We start from the raw sequence: 21,235 nt of genomic DNA on the forward strand, positions 1-21,235 counted from the left end.
TGATAAGGAGTGAGATCAACATAAGAGAGTTTAGAGTAGGCTTCGATTTTGGCGGACAGTTATGTAACATATAGATGATTATATTAACATAAAATAAAACCAAATGTTTATTGTAAAAATTTGTGCCAATGGTATTGAAAAAACAAGATATCCATAATCCTACCACTCCTGAAGACTAACTACTGTTAATATTTTATGTATGATTCCTGTTTTTTACCATTATATGTGTAGACGTACATAGGCATACATAGATGTACTTTTGGGGAGTGTGTATGTGGGGTAGGAGTGTATAGGTTAGGGCTCATATTGTATTACTATTTTTAAATCTATTTTAATGGAAAAACAGGCTATGCATATTTTTTCTACATTATTACTTTTCTGTGGCAATCTTTTCATGGATGTATAGTTTGGATATTTGACCAGTTCCTTGTTTTTGGCTGTTATTCCTGTTTTATTAAATTTTATCAACAAAGATAGGAAGGAGAAGGTACTCTTGGGCTAAATCTTTGCAGATATCCATGATGTATTTTCTGCTTTTTGATAAATTTCTAGAAGCAAATTTGTTGGGTCACAGGGTATATTCGAATGTTTTTGTTTTTATTCACACACTGCTAATTTGAATTGCCCATTCATAACTTTTTTCCAGTATTTAAAAATATTTTAATGCTTCAATTTTTAGAAAGTCAAATCTATCACTTTTCTTTTTCTAGTGAGTATATGTTTAGAAAGGTTTGTCCGTCTGTAAGATTTAATTTAATTTAATTTTTTACTTATTTCTCAATATTTTACAATGAAATTTTTATTCATTCTTGTATTTATTTTGGCATATGGTATGAGGTTTTTCTAGGCAGTTTTTCCAGTAGCAATTTTAAAATAAATAATATATCCATTCTCCTTAGAGATTACTTGGTTATTTCATACCCAAGTTCTAATGTAGAGTTCAGGCTCTTTCTGGTGCTGAATTTTGTTTGTTTGCTATATTTGCCAAGTCTTGAACTAATAGCACATTATCTAAATTATTGTGGATTAAGACTTTAAAGCACTTATCAAGGCAATTCCCCAGTCATGACCATTAATTTTTAAAATTTCTTTATTGATAACAATTCATCTAGCCTCTCCAATGAATATTAGTCTGTTTTCATTAAGTATTTTCATACCTGAGACCCTTGGTTATTCTTTGTGCATTGAAATAACCTTTATATAGTATTTGGCTTAACCGACTGAGCCACCCAGGTGCCCTGATACCTTTATACAGTATTTGGAATGTATATGTGAATAGAAATTTTTGTGCTCCTAATATTACTTTAGATACCTGGTAGTTTATTCTTCAAAGGATCTATTCATGCCTATTCGTTATCCTTTCTCTTTTCTTCTCTCATTGTTTGCTAGTCTCTTCTGACTATTTGGTACTAAACTGTTTATTACTCTTGTATGGCTGGATGCTTTGTGACCCTTGCAGCCAATCAGATGCATGGTGGTGGATAGACATCACATGTAATGTGGACTTTGCTATTAATAAATAACATCAGTTTGTTATTTATTGAGGTTCACCTGTGAACTTCATTTAGCTAACTCTTCCTGTTTTCATTACGAACAAAGCGAAGTACTTGTTTGCTTTTTCAGAGGACATTTGTGTGATGTATTTTGCTCTCTTCATGTTTTATGGATGTTGTCACACAGCACTTTCAAGTCTGTAATACCAGTCTGGATCCCATCATATCATTTTTAGCTCTTCCTTGTATTTCATATAGATATCTTCTTTTAATATTAAAATCACACAGGAGAAACTGTCTGAAAATTCTTCTGATGTATAAAGCCACAGGATTCAATGATGTGAAATTATAGCGGGTTCTTTAGTATCTTCAGAGAATTGCAATTATTAACACCAAGAGTGATTTTCTTTCTTGTAGTTGTTAGAGAACAATTTAGAAAATTGATGCTTCTGTCAAAAGTCTGGATGAGTAGGATACAGGCTCAGTCTGGGTATGGCAACATTATGAACCCCACAACTTTTACTAACTGTAAAAAAGAAAGTCTATTTTATACTCCATTAAACTGTTATACATCATAAATAATTTCAACCCTTGTTCTCATCTTTATCAAGGATGATAAACAAGTCACTGTAAGGATTTTTTTTTTTTTTAATGAATATGACAGCGTTCCCCTCTTCTGCCTTGTGTGACTTTCTGCATTCCCTTCTCCAAGCATCTCTTGACCTCATTAAAAACAAGTGTATGCCTCCTGGATGGTCCCTGTCAACAGATACAGGCCAGGAATTGTTATGGGGACGACACTGGAGGAGATCAGATGACTCAGGGTGACTTGCTTCCGAGCTCTTCTGCTCATTAAATGTATGATTTCAGCCACTATCCAGTCTTCCTGAGTCTGTTTCCTCATCTTTCAAATGACCATAGTGACTTCAGAGGTTTGTTCTGGAAGTTCATAGAGATGAGATATGTGCTTTGTAAACTTTCATCGCTGGGCTCCTATTACATTTCTATAGCTAACGATATCTGTAGTTGTGTTTGGCAGTGTTAACAAGGATTGGGAGATCTACACAGAGATTCCACAGTTGGACACGGGAAGCCAAGTGCTGTTTGTTGTTAGCACTCTCCCACTTTGCCCTGTTCTTTTCAGAAACACCTATGCTCCCTGACTACATTCCTGCCCTATCTGACCATCCGTCTAGCCCAGCCATTTGCCAGAAACACAATCAGAAAAGCAGGGGAGATGACGCCATTAAGGAGAACAGGATTGAGTTCCTAATTTTTAGTGTCTCCAGCAATGTAGAGAACTCAGCATCCCTAGGAAGTGGGCAATTGGTTGATGAAGGTAGAAGGTTTGAGAGTTAGAGTTTGTTAGGGAGGACAAAAAGAAAATAAGGAGGCTGTAGTCGAAGAGATGGAATCTCAAGTGACAGATGTATGTAGAGGAGCAGAGCCTGCAGAAAGAACCGCAGTCTAGGAGTAGCTGTTCCAGTGAGTGGCTGATGGTCTTCGAGGGGATTTTTGAAGAGGACAAGGAAAGGCATTTTTGTGAGCTGAAGTGTGGTTATGCTGAGCAGCAGGGAGAGCCTTAGCCTAGGGAGCATAGCTGAGGATGCCCTCGGGAGTGGCACATACATGTACATACGGATGCCTAGGCAGGAACTGCAGCTATCCTCCCACCCCCAGTCCCACCCCATGAAGTTGTAAGAAGTCTGATGTAGTCTTCGAGGATGACTACAAATCTAAGAACTGCTGTTGTAAGTAGAGAAATTGGCCACTTCTTATGTTGGATATAGTCACAAATTTAAGAAAAGAATCCAAAGAATTGCTGACACCNACACAGAGTAGGATACCTTTAGCAGATAGAATCATGTAAGAATGGATGAAAATGGGCCTGCCTAAAAATAAGGCCCACCTTTATGATTGGGAAGCATCAGCTTTAAGTTATTTTGAGATGATATTCATCATTGAGAAGCTGGCTTCTTTTGTTGTGTTTGAACTTGGATCATAGATGTGGAGTCTGGGGTCCTTAAGAGTTCCTCTGCTGTTTTCTCTAAAAATGGAAACTGACAGGGTAAATGCAACAATACTTTACTCATTCAATTTGAGTACTCATAAGAATAATGAAACCATATGCTTTTTTCCTTAGCCTTATTCCATTCCTCGTCCTTTTGATGCCTATTGAATATATATATATATTTAGGTTAAACCTAAATTTAGGTTAAACAGAAACAATTTAGGTTAAAATGTAATATATATGTGTGTATATATACAATATATATAATATGTGTGTATATATTAGTAAGAATTTTACAATTCTTAGGTAATTTTTTTAGGTAAGAATTTTACAAACATTACTTATATTAATGATAATGGTGGAGGTGGATAGTGTTGCTTCTTCTCCATGCCACTCGGCGAGAGCCAGCAATAATGTGGTGGAACTTGTGACCCTTTCCACGGCCGTGACTGCAGATGTCAGTCCTCATATCTCCCTGTGCTGATAGACTGGTTTGGTGATCTACTGGGTGTCAGGGTTCCTTCTGATAGCTTTATGAAATGGATCAATGAGTATAACCTCAGAGAATTTGCATGTGGACTCTTCTTCAACACAGTAAGAATTCACGACTCTCAGAACCCCACAGTGGCATCCATCTCACTGCTCTGCAACAGACTGAAGGCTTTGGGGAAACTTTACCTGATTAACACCATGATGGACAAGCTGGCCATAGGTTGCACCCTTAGACACTGGGCGTTTGTGCCCACCACATCGCATATGAATCTTGGCCTTGTACCCCAGTCTTCATTCTTTATTGGGCCAGGCTGGGTCGGGGGCCTTGTGTAGCAAAGAGAGCTGGTGGTATTGGCAGTTGAGCACCCTGAGGAGAAAATGTATTACGTTGGATGACTTCTTCCTCCATAACTTCTGGATATACTTGTAAGTGCCCATCTTGACTTACCTATGAGCTCATTGCTGGAAAGGCTTGAATATATTTCTTAACATATTTGCCCTACCAGTCCATGGAAGATGAAAGTAACCCTAAGACTAGAGGAAATTGGAAACTATCACTGTGATCATGGAAGAAATGACTGCTAACGACTTGATATTGAAGGAAAAGACAAAATATAGAAAGTAGGAACTGTATGAAAGTACTTCAGTGGTGAATATTCCTTAAAAAATTTTTTTTAACATTTATTTTTGAGAGAGAGACAGAGACAGAGCGCAAGTCAGGAAGGGGTAAAGAGAGAGGGAGACATAGAATCCGAAGCAGGCTCCAGGCTCTGAGCTGTCAGCACAGAGCCCAAATTGGGACCAGAGCTCATGAACTGCTAGATCATGACCGCAGCTGAAGTCAGATGCTTAACCAACTGAGCCACGCAGGTGCCCCTGGTGAATATTCCTAATGATGGCCTTGATTCATCCATAAAGCAAAACAACTTGGAAGCACTTCACTACTTTCTGTCCAATTGCCTGTAAGGAGACCGGGAAATGAAATACTCTGAAGAAAGATTTCCTTTACAGATGGCCACAGATTTAATCAGGGATTTAGGATGCATGAAGATATAAGCCTCAGTTATATGGAAAATGTACTTAAATGGAGCACTTTATTTCCCAGGGATGCCAGATAATTGAGTTATACCTAAAATCTTGAACCATCTGAATAACACACGTGCATACACACATCTAGCTTCTATGTGCCAAGAGGTGTTAAATGGTTTGAAGACTGTAATTAAATAACTGAAATTCTGCTGCAAAACCACGGTAAGCATTGCCTCTTGTAGTATTTCAGCATTAAGTGCTAAAATTTAATCTGGGTAGCTGTGACTAATCTAGTCTCTATTTGTAACACATTCAAATTAAGAGGTGTATGTTCTTGTTCATGTACTTTCTCATTAGCACTAATAATGCTAATGGGAGTGACAAATGTATTCTTTTTCTGTCTTCTATCACTCACACCTTTTAGATAGCTAGCTCCTTAGAGGAAGTAATTTTCCATGTGATACATTTACAGAGCTGTATGTTTACTTAATAGTTTCCCTCAAAAGAGAATATGTCCATAGGGACTATTTATTAGTTGATGGGCTCCTGGGAAAAGAAATTTGAATTAATCAATTTGAACCATAGAAGAAATTATGATGACAATTCATATAAATGAGAATACCACAAACTCATTTGTTCCAATATGTCTTTCAGGTTTTTTTTTGTTTTGTTTCATTTTGTTTTTAAATTTATTATGAGATTTTAAGCGTTTTCTTTCCCCCCAGACTCTTGACTTTGATGCTTGAGTATAACTTCTTCATTTCTCCTCTCCAAACTTCCTATTTGTTCAAAGGACTCTTTAATGTTTAAGCGAGTGAGTGACAATTCTCAGTATTTGAAACCATGTAAAGCCCTCTTCTTTCTGTGAGTACTCATCTCATTAAGGGTTAGTATGCTTTGTTACTGTATTCCCTCTACCATTATAGCAAATCCTTTTTTTCTAATGTTTATTTTTGAGAGAGAGTGTACATGCGCGCATGTGCACAAGCTGGGGAGGGATGGGGGGTGGAGAACAGGGGAGTCAGAGGAGCTGACGCTAGTCTGCACTGACAGCAGAGAGCCTGATGGAAGGCTTGAACTCACGAACCACTAGATCATGACCTGAGCCAAACTCAGATGCTTAAACAACTGAGACACCCACGTACCCCAATCCTTTCTTTTATGAGAGATCCAGAATGGGATCTATGCAGGGATAGTCTGCTGCTACCAGGCTTTCTCCTGCTTTCCCCAGCCCCCAACTCTCACACACTCATGTTCACTGCACCCCACACCTTGTGGGGACAGTGGCTGTGCAGTCCATAGCTCCAGTTCCTCTTTCAGACACTCCTGCTTTCTTCTCCCCAAGATCTGAACTTTCTGCCTGGAGAGGCATCTCCTTTTCTAGTCTTTTGCTGCTGGTGGGGAGGGATCTGGGGGACTCCTCAGAGATGCAGGTGTGAGAAGACAGTTGAAGGAGCTCTCCTGCTCTGGACTGTGACCTGTGGGGACAGCTTTCTGGCATTCCTGTTTCCATCTGACATGCACATTTCCTTAGAGACAGTGGTATAAAGAGTGGTTAAGGTACGTAGTAGCATCACTAATTTTTTATGCTAACATAGTTCAACAGTGGCATAGATTAAATAAGGACTTGCTAGGCTTGTTTGGGACTTAATACATTGATCTTCCCAAACCAAATTCCAAATGGAACAGCCAAGTTGTGTGCAGTCTGTATTTCTGTCTTGTCTTGATGGGTTACTCAAATTTTGTTTTCTTAGGCTCTGGAAATAGATGTATCAAGTCTGCAGTGTCACATGGGGGAAAGAGTGTGAATCCCTACCATTACTAACTTCATGTCCTTGGGCAAGTCATTTACCATCCACAAGCCTCAGTATTTTCATCTGTTAAATAGAGATGGTTAATAGCCATGATACTATTTCACAGAGTGATTGGAAACATCATAGGAGATAATGTACATGAACATTCCTTGTAAGTTTTTTAGGAACGGATGTAAACAAAGACACAATTATTTGCTATCTAACAATTAGAAAGATAGAAAAGAGCTTTGTTGGCAGGTCTCTAAAATGCTATTACTTTTCTTAACTTGTTGAAGGTATTTCCTAGGAATTCTTTTTCCTGTCATTTTATAACACCACTGATATATTGTTTGTAAGTAACAGATTTTTAATGAGTTCATTTCCTTAATGGCGGTATGCTTTGTAAGTAAAACACTTTACAATAATAAGGTACTTCAAAAAGGCAATGTCCTTTGACAGATGAAAGATCAGCCAGTCTCTTTATGTAGCACAGTGCAGAAATGCTAGCCACCAGATTAAATCTTAATCAGTAACACTATTTCACTAATTACAAGAGCTGGTTTATATATTGGATAACTGCTGTTGGTAAACATTGGGTTATATTAGCTAACGGAGCTGATTGCCAGCCACCGAATAAGCAGAAGGCTTAATAAAAGCTTTCACCAGTGGCTTGACGTAGGTAGGCACCACTGCCTAATATTTCAGTTAGCGTGGAAAGGCAGGTAATGACATTATGAATACATTTATAATGCAGGCCAATTTCTTCTAAAATGCATGTAACTATTATTACTTTACCAGGAGTCTGTGAAATATGATTTATTTAATGCATTTCATCCCCCATAATATTAAGATATAATTGAGATGCGAAGTAAAAAAAAATTGCATGCAGTTGGTATGGTACATGAATCATAGACTAAATTGCTTGTAATTTTAAAGGCACTTAGAGAAATTGTGAAATTTATATAATGCATTCTTATGTTTTGAAAAGGTTATAAGAACAATAGTCTGGTTATTTTAGTATTTCAGTCCTAAAAATAGGACTTTTGAATTATTATTAAACCTAAGATAGCCATATGTGTGAATGAATCCAAAACTCTTTATGTCCAGTTCTCATTAAATAATTTTTGTGAATTTTTCCTTTAAACCTCTCCTATTTAGCAGAGTAGTTGAGCAGCACATGATTTCTGTAAAGGCCATAATCTAGTTTTTATAAACTATACAACTGATGAATGACAACATAAACGTTGCCAGCATGTTTAGAAGGGAATCAGTTAAATGGTACTTGGAATTTTGATGATTATTGCTTTGAAAAGACTGAAAATCACAGGTCTTGGCTTTATAGTTTAATTACTTGCTTAACAATTGCTAGTGATTCACTAAATCACAAGGCTTCCAAACAAATAACATCAGTAACTGCCGCCATGCCTGAGCAACTCCAATTTTCTTGACAATGGCCACCAAACTGTGTTTAGCCTAATATAAACTGTTAGTTTAACAGCGAGCAATAGGAGTTTCAAGTGTAGCATTGATGAGATGCCAGCAAATTGAGCGCTTTACCAGTGGTGACACTTATGTCAAGAATAACTTCAGCATGTTTCATCAAGACCAGTTGGAGAAGCAAATATAGTAATTATCCACATACCTTTTTGATATTGGATTTAATAATTATGAGCACTGTCCAGCATTCCAGGGCTTCTAATTAACAATTGGTTTTTAAGAACACAGCATGCCGTCCTTCACCATTTGAATAAGACTGGAAAACAGGGTAAGCTTAAGGTCCTTGGTACTTTTGTGGGCCGGGGTCAGAACTCCTGGTGGCAGTTGAAAAGAAGAGCAAGATTCAGGTGTTCTGGTGGGAGAATTTAATTTGTGCCTTTATTAACCTGTGCTCTCTTTCTTTGCTGTGTCTTAACTTCGTGGCATTTCTGTGAATTAGTGACTCTTCCATCTTGCCCTTTTGCAATGGCAAGCTCTTTATTTCAAGTACATTCTCCCAGAATTAAAAGAGTTCCTCAGTTTTCACTTATATATCAGCCACAGTCTTGCTCACATGAGTTACCTTAACCCCTGTTCTTTAGTATTTTACCACTGAACTCATGTAAAAAAAAACATATCAGACCTACATTTAAGCAGTGATAATAATGCATAATACTTTATTGAGCACTTACTCGTGCCAGGCTCTATGCCAAGAACTTCACATATATTTTATTGTTATAGCATGAAGTGATAGTATTACTGTTCCTATGATTGGAATAACTGAGGCTTAGAGAAGTGAAGTAATTTGCCCATAGTCACTAGGCAGTCACTTTGGCTCCAGACCCATGCTTTGAGCTACTATGCCATACTGTCCCTGTATTATAAATGTGCCCTCTTAGTTTGTGAACATGACTTACTTAGGTGTGACACTATATAAAATATGGCCCTCTGTGGTGTAGATGGGTTTTTAATTGTGTCCTGCAATAATACATTTTAAATTATGATCCACTGCACACAGATAAACTAACTGAAACACAAGAAAGAATACCATGTTTTATTTATTCTAGTTTCTGCCCTCATATTTTCTGTTTTCTTCTGTTTCTGTTTTTAAAAACAGTGAGTTGTGACCCACTAGTATGATTTCACAGTCCACTAGTAGGTAGCAACCTACAATTTGAAAATCATTGAGAATCGGTGTTGGTGTTTTGGGTTCATTGTAGTGAGTGAAATCTGGGTTTCACTGGTTTTATACCTATATGCTGCCTCAGGTACTTGCACTTCTAATTTTGTTAGATTTCTAATTTTGTGAGACCTTCGATAGTTTTGCTAGGAGGCATTTATGAGTGATTGAATTCTGAGGATGGATTAATACCTTTCCTGAGGCTCAGAGTTTCTCCTTTGCCATTTCATCATGGTCCCTTGGGGGTCCCATGGAGTTTAGATTCAGGGTTATGCTTAGGTTATACTTTTCAGAGGCTGCCCCCCTTTCTTTCTCAAGCTCTCTTATGCCAGGCAAGTTCATTATGGCGATTGAAGGAAACTGAAGATGAAAACGATGGTCTGTCTCCAGTTATACCTCTCCTATTTTGTCTCCTGTTGTACTGGACATCATATACCCAATCTGTTATAAATAGAATTGAGAAGGTGCAGAAATTTTTCATCTTATACTCTTTGCCAGGCAGACCTACGTAAATATTGGCCAGAAATCAAGACTAAGGTTATTGCCCCACTTGTCTTTGCCTGGAATGAGCTGGTAGGTAGCACAGACTAGGGTGACCCAGCACTAGTGTGACACCCGGTACTCCCATCATCTCATCCAGTTCCTCCTTGAGTCAGCAAATTTGGGTGCCTACTCTGTGCCAGAAGGCTCCAGGACTGTGATGGGGAGCATGACACCCATGGTGCCATTCTCGTGGGAGATAGACTATACATAAGACACGCAGTGAATATTGCGGAGCTATAATATGGAGTAAGATGATGGAGAGTTGCAGCCTGCAGCGTTTCTCCACTTATCTGCACCCCATCCCCGGGGCTGTCAGTTTTGCCAATACCCACAGGTCCTCCAAAGAGACGCAGAACGTGTAAGTCAGAGGCCACCATGGGGCTTTCATTTGTGAGAGGCCTATGACTCAAGGGCAGACGATTGAGGGGAACAGGCCAGAGCAACCCAGGGAGCACCAGCACCATTTTTTCTTGTTAAATGCAGACTCTCTGATCCAGCTCAGACCTACTGAGGCAGAATCTGCATTTTAACAAGATCCCCAGGTGAACATGCACATTAAAGTTTGAAAAGTACTGCTAGCATAGTGGTATTTCTCTACTTGGCTATGTAGAGAAATAGAGTTGGGCATGATAAGTCATGGCCAGCAAGATGATATTTCGTCAAACTTTTAAGTATCAGCAAGGGTGAAAATTGTCAGATGCTGCTGCTTTACTCATTTCTATTACTCCCAGCAAGACTGAGCCGGGCACCCTATCCTGCCCTTTTGATATCTGCCTCCCCACTACTGGAATGGACCACCTGAAGTTAGTCCTCAGCCGGCATCATTCAGGGATCCCACTGGTGTGCTGTAATTCCATGTGTCTGTTCCCAGCACCTGCCCTCCTTTGTCTCCTTGCACCCACAGGAGAGCCCTTTTGCCTATGGCCCCCTTGCCCGCAGACTCCCTTGCCATATCTATGACTGTGTGCGTAATAAGCCTTTGAAATACTTGTGATCATTGGGTCAGCTGTGCTGTTTTGACCTCTGGTATCTTTTGAGGGAAGGAACAGCAGACCCAGATATGGACCAAGTCAGACTAGGGCTTTTTTTTTTTTTTTTTAAAGGAGAATCTTGATTCTCCTATATCACTCCAAACCAATGATATCAACATTTCTGCAGAGTGGGACCTAGGGTGTAGCAGGTTTTCAAAGCTTCGAGGTGATTCCCATGGGCAGCCAAGATTGACAGCCTCCTCTGTAGAGGAAAAATATCTTTTTTATGTTTTTAGGGCCCTAGGACAATTTAGAAGCTACCTATGATGAATTCTGACTTATGCTTTCAGTGTCTGTCGTTGAAGTACACCCTTGTGCAGATACAGATTTGTGTAGCCTGCTGAGTGCACACCTGTAGAATTGCTTGGGCTCTTTCTTACAAAACTGTGGCAGAATCGATGGTGGCAGAACAGAGAGATACCAGAGTTGAATTTGAGTCAGCACAATGAAACTGACATCAGATCCTGTGGAAAATATGTTGTAACACATGTGACTCAGTTGATAAATGAATAATAGCGCTTTTGCATTTGAAAAATAACAGTTCCTTTGAACGGTTAGGATGTTTTTGCCTACCATTGTTGTCTGACTCAGGCCAGAATCTGCTTCACACTTAGGAAACTCATCAAGCCCCAGGGTTATATCTGATTCTGAAAATGACAGCTTTAAGTCCCAAACTTCCACACTCTGGAAGGTTTTCATGTCAGAAAACCTTGGTTTTGCCTTTTGCTTTTTCAGATGACATAGAGCAGAAAGGATCAGCTGGGAGTCCCTCAAAGCCAGAAGATTAAATGGAATTAAGAGAAGGTACACTGAGGCAGGACACAGTGGCTAGATGAAGGGACTCCAGGGGGAAGATTGTGAGGTCCTTAGATTTTATGACGTTTTCATAAGCCAGGGTTAAAAGCTGTGGCTTGGAAGAGAAACTCAGTTGGAAAAATTGAAAGGAGGTCCTTAAAATTTTGTAGGATGTAAAAAAGAGAAATTTTAGCAGAAAAGTTTTACATGCCAGTAATGAGCCTGATCTGAAATATTGTCCTTCCAGTACTTTGATATGGGTCTATCAGTGGTCTGTCTTTGACGTTCAGACCCTGTGTGAGCCGCCTTAACTTGTGAATCCGGACTAAAAGGGAACAGTTGGAGATGGCAGGTACCGCGCTCATGTACGACAGCGACGGGCTCCCGAGTTGTGCTGGCCAATAAGCAGTTCCATCCAGGGTAGAGACCAAGAGAAGCGCCTTGCTTTTGCTTTGTCTTAGTGCCTGCATGTCTTTGACAAGTGAACAATAAAATGTTCTGTTTGATTTCAGACTGTCTTGCTTCTTTTCTCTGTCCCTCCTGCAATCTTTCTTTTTCATGTCACATTACACAAGGTGCTTTTCACCTCTCTTTCCTGACCCTGGGTTCCAGTGTTCATTGGTCGCTCTCACCCAGGATGTGCTCTAATTGGCAAAACTGTAACCTGGTAGCAGCAGTTCGCTATTTCAGCTTTCTAATTGGTGTCAGGGGCTGCTGGTGGAGCCCAGCCATGTTGGATTGATTGATAGATCGGCCGCTGTGACCGCCAAGCTTCTGTCTGACCAACAGGTTTATTGCTTTTGAAACTAAAAATTAAAATGTTAAATATATCCTACAGTGTTCATAGTGGGTCTGAAATGAAATCAGCTATTCATCATTAAGGAACACTTTCAGTGTTACCTGAAGTTCCCTTGGGTTTGCAACTCTAAATTTTGTTTTATTTCTAACTCACAGCTGGCTGTTTTCTTGCTTTCATAATGCACTGTAAAGCTGCATTATATTTCACACTGCCTGCTGCACAGTGGGTTTCTTCTTTTCAGAAGTAACACAGACATGGTGTTAAATGTGTGTGTGTGTGTGTGTTGGGGGTTGGGTGGCTTTGAAGATACTCTTCCTATAAAAAAATTTACAAGCTCGTTTACATTGGTCAGTAAGAATGTAGATGGTTAACTGAATCATAGGAAAAAAATGAAACCTTTTTCAAAAGCTATTTAATGTAATTGACATTTATGTTGAAAGTATAACTGAGCATTTAGGTATATGAGTGTAATGTAATGACTGTTTACCCAAATTAATGCCTCAAGTTACAGAAGGCTACAAAATACTGCATTTTAAAAATCTACTTTTAATACTTTGTGATTAGAATATTACATTCCAGTATGATAAAACAATGCAGTAATCTTAAAGAGATCAGATATTACCAGTGAGCGAACCTCTTTGATGTTTTTGTCTCATCCAGTTTCTATAGTCAGTACTTAATCATTTATAGCAGCATTTCTTTTGTAGGAAAAAAAATTCAGTCTTTATCAACACACATTGTGTTTTAAAACATTCTAGTAATGCTGTCTTATGTTTGTTTGCATAATACTGTTTTTCCAAAGAACTTTCATATGTATTATCTTTCTTGGTCCTTTGGATATCCTCAAATTAAAGAATTCTTATTTTACATTTTATTGAGGAGGCGACTGAGAATCAAAAAGTTAAGAGACTTGGTAGAAATCACTACTACCACATAAGTGACTGAGTCATAGCTTGAATCAGCCCTTGACATTCCTTGTCTAGCATTTTCCCACGTTAATATAGTGCTTTCTATGTGCTTAGTGTTAACATTAGTGCTCTTGGCATTATAGAGATGACTCACACTCTCTTGGCCTTAAATTCTGGTTCAGAAGATTGGCATATGCACAGGTAGAAACACAGAGTGCTAAAGGGCTGAGGGAGCAATTCAGGCTCGAGTGACAGGATTGGACCATAGGGATGAATGAGGAGAGCACCTACCACAATTTCTGAGAAGAGTGAGTATCTGAGGTGGAACTTTAAAAAGGAGAGGCTTAGAGACTTAAAGGGTTCTTGGCATCCAAACAGAAGAGCTGGATCAAAAAGATCCAGAGATGGGAGAACCCTGTTTCTGGATGTTGAGTAAATGAATATCTTTGGAACTTAGGGTCTGGGTAAGGAATGACAAGTTAGAAGGCAGAGAGTCAAATTCCCAGTCTTATGGACATGTTGAGAATAGATTAAAGGGTTGGAGAGAGAGAAAGGAGAAAAATGGTGAGGATGGCAATGTAGTGCCGCCTTCCCAGCAAGAGGAAGCAGTTTTAATTAGTATGTTGTACTTTGAAAATCAGAGGATGATAATATATATGGTAGACATTGCTGAGTTTAGAAGTGGGAGGTGTGAAAGGAGGAGGGAACTAGGCCATACCATAAAGATTACCCCGGCTTCAAAGACTGGCAGAGAAACATTTCAGTTTAAGATTTCTGTCACTTTGGTTTATTACTGAACCACCAAATGAGCAATTCTAAGGTCATCTGATGAGGTAAGGACCCTAGTAACTGGGTGGTGAGCTTTCTCTTACCTTCTTAATTCCTCACAGAGCAGACCTAAAGTACTGTGGTCTTTATAGTGATCATGGAGAAAATACTTGCTCTTCTTAGTGGTGTTCAGAACCACAGATTCTCTTTCATAAATGAAGCTGTGGAAGGCACTCTCCCAACCCTTTAGCATCTACTTGTTGCCATAAGAGGAAAGCTTTCCTATACCTATTCCTGTGTTCTGTTTCTTATGGTCTCATTGGGATGGTGACAGCTTTAGATAAAGTTAATGACTGGTTACATTGTGGTGCTTTGTAAGACTTCCATATGGATATATTCATTAAATAAATTGGAGATGAGTCTGGAACTGGGGAGGGTGGCCAGGGATGAAGAGAGGCCTGGGAATCTTTCTCACAGAGGTAGAGATCTGGGAATGGTGAGCCCACCAAAGAAGAGAATGTGGACAGAAGACAGAAGAGGCCAAAGGCATAATGTTGGAGAATTCCCACCATTAATGAGCAGGTGGAGGAAGAGTTGCCACGCAGATTACACAGGAACCGTCAGGAAGGCAAGGAGAGAATGAGGCGTGTTGGCAGTCACCAAAAGAGAGAACTTCAAGAAGTGGTTTCCAGAGAGGGCCAGCGATGAGCACAGATCATAGGCCATTGAGTTAGGCAATTATTGATCAGTGGTTTCCTTACATAATAATGTGCATAATCAGAGCAGTGGAATCAGAACTAGATTTCAGACGGTTAAAGAAGGGAAAAAGCTGAAGCAGTTCTTATTCTGTCAAGACTTTAATCTGAAAGAATTGTGGTGAAGAATATGTACCTTATCAAAGCAGCAGTGTTTTGGGAGGTTTTCCTTATTTTTTCTTTCTTCATTTGTTCCCCTTCTTTTTAAACATTTTCTTCATTGTGTTTAGCTTATTTTTTAAAGTTATTTTTGAGAAAGAGAGAGAGAGAAGTGAACACATGAGGAAGGGGCAGAGAGAGAGAGAGAGAAAAAAAAAAAAGAATCCCAAGAGCCTGACTCAGGGCTCAATCTCATGACTCTGACTCTGAGGTTATGACTTGAGCCAAAACCAAGAGTTGGATGCCAAACTGACTGAGCCACCCTGTTGCTGCCCCTTTAACTTGTTTTTTATTCAAGTATAGTCAACATACAGTTTTATATTAGTTTCAGGTGTACAGTGTAATTCAGCAATTCTGTATATTAATCAAAATACGTGTACTCTTGAATCCCTTTCCATATTTAACCCATCCTCTCACCCACCTCTCCTCTAATGACCACCATTTCTCGATTTTTTTCAAGTAGGCTTCATGCCCATCATGGAGCCCAGTGCAACGCTTGAAGTCACGACCCTGAGATCAAGACCTGAGCTGAGACTTAACCAACTGAGGCACCCAGGTGCCCCAGTTCTCAATATTTAAGAGTCTGGGTTTCTTTGTTTATTTATCTCTTATTTTCTTTGTTCATTTGCTTTGTTTCCTAAATTCCACATGTGAGTGAAATCATATGTATTTGTCATTCTCTGACTTATTTCACTTAGCATTATACCCTCTAAATCCATCCATGTTGCTGCAAATGGCAAGATTTCATTCTTTTTTTTATTATGGCTAATATTGTATATATATGCCATGTCTTCCTTATGCATTCATCAATGGAAGGATACTTGGATTCCTTCCATATCTGGCTGCAATAAAAAGGGGTGCAAATATCTTTTTGAATTATGTTTTCATTTTATCTGGGTAAATACCCAGTAGTAGGATTACAGGATCATATGGTAATTGTATTTTTAATTTTTTGAGGAGTCTCCATACTATTTTCTATAGTGGCTACACCAGTTTGCATTGTAAGATTTTCTTTAAAGAGATTGATGTATTTGAGAGTTATGGGAAGGAGTCCCAATGCCAAGAGAAAGATAAAAAATGCAAGAAAGGTGGTGATAAATTGATAAAGCAAAATCTTAGAACTTTGGGAGTATATCCAAATTTAGAGATGAAGATCTTCCTCTCCACAGAGTGAGAGAAGGAGGAAAAAAAGGATCACGTGAGGAAATTTAAACTGAAGGGAGAGAAGTTCGCAGCCTAATGACCTCCATTTTCTCAGTTACGGGATTTACTGAGATTCTGCATTCTTCTATGTGAATGCTGAGTTAATTTATTCTTTAGAGTAGGGTTCTGAAACAACTACAGTGAACAAGGTCAGGTGAGAGGCAGTGGAATTCCCAGTCCGTTGTCCTGAGCAAGTGCATCTTCATTGCTAATCAGATGTTGATGCCTCTTACCTGACTCACTTGCCTGCTTCCTGATACCTCTGTCCCAACTTCAGATTTCATTCCCTTTCTGTTCTAGTTCTCCCTTCTTGCCTGGGCCTGCCCTCCTCCCTTAACAGGATACCTTCCCCAGTAGGCCTCCAGGTAAAGATCCTAGCCTAGACTTTCTGTGGGACTCTTTTAGAAGTTCTATGCTTCTAAGAGATAAACAGGCTGAAATCACTTTATGGGTCCCTTTTCTCAACTGTATCAATCAATAGATTTGTTGTATGAACACTTAAGTATGTTAGAAATCTTTCAGGATATGGATATTCTTGACTTTAGGGATAGATTAAGATACTTTTTGGGAAGGATGGGAACTTGTAAAAAGGTTAGAATGAAGTCTTAAAGGTATCTGACAGATCAGTTTTCTGTCAGATAGACTAGTTTTTTCTTGCTGAAACACACTTTTGAGTCTTACTGAAGGGTGAGTTCTTCCCGTGCTTCTGAAATCTGTTCTGACTTTCTGACATTGGAAATGGACCTCCAGTTCCAAGAAGAACCTTGCATTAAAGATTGCCAATTTCAAACAACTTAATAGATACATAAGTGATAGAGCTATTTTAAAGTGTCTCTCAGTTTTTGAAAAATACCACTTGTTTTAGAAATTCAAGCTGTTTTAAACCAGTTGCTTCCGTGCAGCTTGGCGGCAGCTGTTAGACACTATTATAAAAGCTACAGCAAGGTTCTGTGTGGAATCTTGGAAGGGGCTGAAATGATTACATATTTGATCAAATTACCAGCTACCTGTCTGATTAGAAGCAGAGTTAGTTGATGGCTGGTGAGAAGTTAGAAATGAATAGAGAGTTTCCAGGGACTTGGTATGTATCTTCAGAGTAAAGGAGATTTCCCATTTCACTTCACTGTGGCTAATAAACGCAGTTGGGGAAGGGGCCAGAAGCACCAGCAGTTTGCAGAAAATTTATGATTTTCCACGAAACTACTATTCATACTATATTTTGGGGAACAGGCTAACGTCCGTTTCATTGTTTTAGTGGGCTCTTTACTGTCTGTGGTTCTAATCTGGGGGTCATGGGCTTCTATGTAATCTGTGGGAAGTTATGTTTTAATGAACAGTACTCACTAAACTTCTGTCGTACTTTAGATTCTTATCATTAACTCGATATCCTGTAATATAATAGAACTCATAAAAAAGACAAATTAGTAGTGATGGTTGATAAAAGAGTATGGGCACTTATATTTTATTACCTGATATTATTTATTACATTGATATTTTGTACCTGTATCTCAAAGGTACAGGTTGTGATGCATTCACACACATCATCTCATTTGCTCATCATAGATTTCTGTGAGTACTTCCTGTTCAACCTCTGTACTCTCTGTTTACAGTCTCATCCATACCCATGGTTCTAGCCATCAGCTATAGGCCAGCAACTTCCGAATCTGTATTCTCCAGCCATATTTTTCAACATGTAACAGATAACCAGTGTTCTCTTCTCACTTGCTAATTTCAGCAGAAACTGTTCTTCTCTTTCTCAGTGAGACCGCCATCTATATCCGAAATCTGGTTGTCCTCCTTGCCATGCCTGCCTCCTTTTCCACAGTCCGCTGATTCCACTTCCTTAAACTTCTGGATTCCAAACCTGCCACCACAGACCTTATCCGTGCCTTCATGACATTTAGCGTGTGTAACTGAAAGCACATCCCAAATCTGCCTCTGTGTTCCATGTCGCCCTTAGAGTGGTTTGGTTTAACTCAGATGAAAGTCTGATGTGTTACTCCCATGCAGGAAGCCCTGCAGCAGCCTGCTGTAGTCTCTAGGTAAAGCTGGAGCTCCATTATGGTAGCAAGGCCATCTTCATAGTGTGCTCAGGCTCGGTTTTGCCACCTCATGTCTGGCCATATATCTGAGTGCAGCTCAGTCACCTCTGCCCCGAGTCATTGATAGGTTGCTTACCCTGCCGTGCACTTTCATGCTACCATCCTTCCATGTCTTGATGCAAATATCCATTTATGTCTTTTCCATATTAATGTTTTCTTGAGCCCCATCTTTTGGAACCATGTTTTGTTAACGTGTCTCTATCCACGGTGAAATTTGTTATCCTTCTTCTGTGTTCCTGCTCCATTTGCCCAGCAGATGTGAGCTCTTAGGGGATGGGGCAAAGAGGTGATCATCTGTTTCTCCAGCACCTTATATCATATCTGGGACACTTAGGAATGTCCTGGATCTTTGCAAAGCATTGCACAGGTCTTAGTCTACACACATATTAAGTAACTAAATGACGTCTTTGGGGTTATAAGAACTACAACGAACTCCAAAAGTTCTTCTACTCTAGAACTTCTACTCTACTTCTGTATATACCAATTCCTAAAAATATAAGTCATGATTCAACTGACAAAAATCTTTGGTCTTTGTTGAGTTATCCTCTTGGTTAAAAAAAAAAGTATCCTCTTGGTAAAAAAATGTTTGGATTGGGGAGGGGAGGTGCCTGGGTGGCTCATTTGGTTGAATGTCCAACTCTTGATTTCAGCTCAGGTCAGGATCCCAGGGTTGTGGGGTCAAGTCCTGAGCTGGGCTCCATACTACTCTCTCCTTGTTCCCTGTCCCACTCATTCTCTCTTTCTGTCTCTCAAAATAAGAAAAATAGTCTTGTTGATAAAACAGTTCATTAGTACAGCATTAGTATGGCTGGGTGCTGATAAGTTGTGGCATAGGTGAAAAGTATCAGCCACATATCTTCTTAGAAACTTCTGTAAATAACACAAACTCAGTAAAAACTTAACTTTACTGAGGGGCTAGCTCGGAGAACCATGTCCCCTGTGAATAATGCATTTAATTAAGTTCAATTTTAATGTTTAAAGGCAGCAACTAGACAAATTTATTACTTCCAATATTTGTATCTTACAAAGTAGTAAATTGTAGCTGGAAAGCAGTAATAAAATGCAGTCATTTTGAAATGAATTCCAAAGTCACAGTAGTGCTGGGTTAATCCATGATGTACCGTGGTTTCTACTTGCAACTTTGCAGGATAATCAGGTTCTTTTAAAATTAATCTTACTTAAATGAGAAATTGTCTTCCACCCATTTGTTAGATTAGAATCTCTCCCCATTTCCAGTGGAGACCGAGGTGATTTTCCTCACATCATTTCTTTCTGCTTGGCTCCTCACTCCATTCCATTATTGGTATTATTATCTCATAAGTATTGTTTTGTGTTTTGAGAATTTATTCCCCCCCCCCCGCAAAACTCCACCACCCTTTTCCCTTCCGAACAGATAAATTCAAAGAAAGAATAGCCCTTCTTTCATCCATTATAAATGATTTTTCATTTGAGCATGTCATCATGCTTTTTTGTTACAATGAAGATCAAAGGGATACAGGTTCACCACTAGTGTTCAGCAGTTCTTTTCAGTTCTGGGCCTTAAAGAAATAGGATCTAGTTTAATTTGTTGCAGCCTTAGATCTCTGTCAAGGCATGTGGCACTCAGATGGCTGGGCATGACTGCATGCTGTGTGTGTGTGTGTGTGTGCACACATGTGAGAGCGAGCGAGCTGGACATTTTCTATTTCATATGCTTTGCAATGCATATCCCAGAGATAACACATCTCAAAGGAATGTATTTGTGTTGAAATATTACTTCTATTTAAACCAAGTTGGGAGTCCTTTAAAGATCCTCATTTAAAAATATCCACTCCACAGTTTGAACTCTGGTGGCACAGGAATTTTGGATATTCTACACTTGCTTGGCTTTTTCTTATTCTTTTTTTTTTTAAAGAGGTGGGAAAAACGAGAAAAAAATTAAAAAAGAAAAAAGAATTTCAATTCCTTACTCTGATCTGGGCCAGTAGGTCTCTTTTACGTGATGACCTCTCAGTTTTTATTTGTTGTCTGTTTAGAGTACTGGTGGGTGAGGTGAGGAGAGGTTAATTGTTACCTATATTTAAAACCAGGAATAATAAATTGCACTTAAATAACTGTGACACAGTGACAGATTTATAAATTAAAAACAATTGAGCTATTTTAAAAGCCTGTTTACTTTCAAGAGAGAGAGAGCACGTGTGAACAGAGAAGGGACAGAGAGAGAGAGAGAGGGAGAGAGAAGGAGAATCCCATGCAGGCTCTGCACTGTCAGTGCAGTGCCTGACGTGGGGCTTGATCTCACAAACTGTGAAATCACGACTTGAGCCGACATCAAGAGTCAGACACTTAACCAGGTGTTCTAACAACTGACCTATTTTTAAACACCCTGCTTTTTACTTCATTCTGCCTTTATGTCATGTATTGTGAGACTATAATTGGGTAATATTAGAATTAAACCTTCCCAAGAAGCCTATTGAGGCTTGTTGTTTGAGCATTCTTAAGTTTTTGAAATTTCCATATGATGTATTCCATATTTCCACTAAAACCGGGCCTCTTTTTCCAAGTCTCATTATTGTCACCTACTCTCACCCTTGTCAGTCATCTAAATGCCCACAGTCTTGGGGCACCTGGGTGGCTCAGTCAGTTAAGTGTCTGACTTTGGCTCAGGTCATGATCTCACAGTTCGTGAGTTCAAGCCCCCATTGGACTCTGCTCACAG

The 21,235-nt window shown here is 39.2% G+C and overlaps 1 protein-coding gene and 1 pseudogene across 3 annotated transcripts in view; one reads left to right on the forward strand and one right to left on the reverse strand.

Annotated features, from left to right (window-relative positions):
- CHCHD3 (coiled-coil-helix-coiled-coil-helix domain containing 3) overlaps positions 1-21,235 on the forward strand; it is a 269,412-nt gene that overhangs the window by 130,053 nt on the left and 118,124 nt on the right. The gene's annotated exons all lie outside the window — the stretch shown is intronic.
- LOC144237041 (large ribosomal subunit protein eL15 pseudogene) lies at positions 3,851-4,434 on the reverse strand (annotated as a pseudogene).

Source organism: Crocuta crocuta, unplaced genomic scaffold (genome assembly GCF_008692635.1).
Source record: "Crocuta crocuta isolate KB4526 unplaced genomic scaffold, BGI_CrCroc_1.0 scaffold266, whole genome shotgun sequence".
NCBI classification, from domain to species: Eukaryota; Metazoa; Chordata; class Mammalia; order Carnivora; family Hyaenidae; genus Crocuta; species Crocuta crocuta.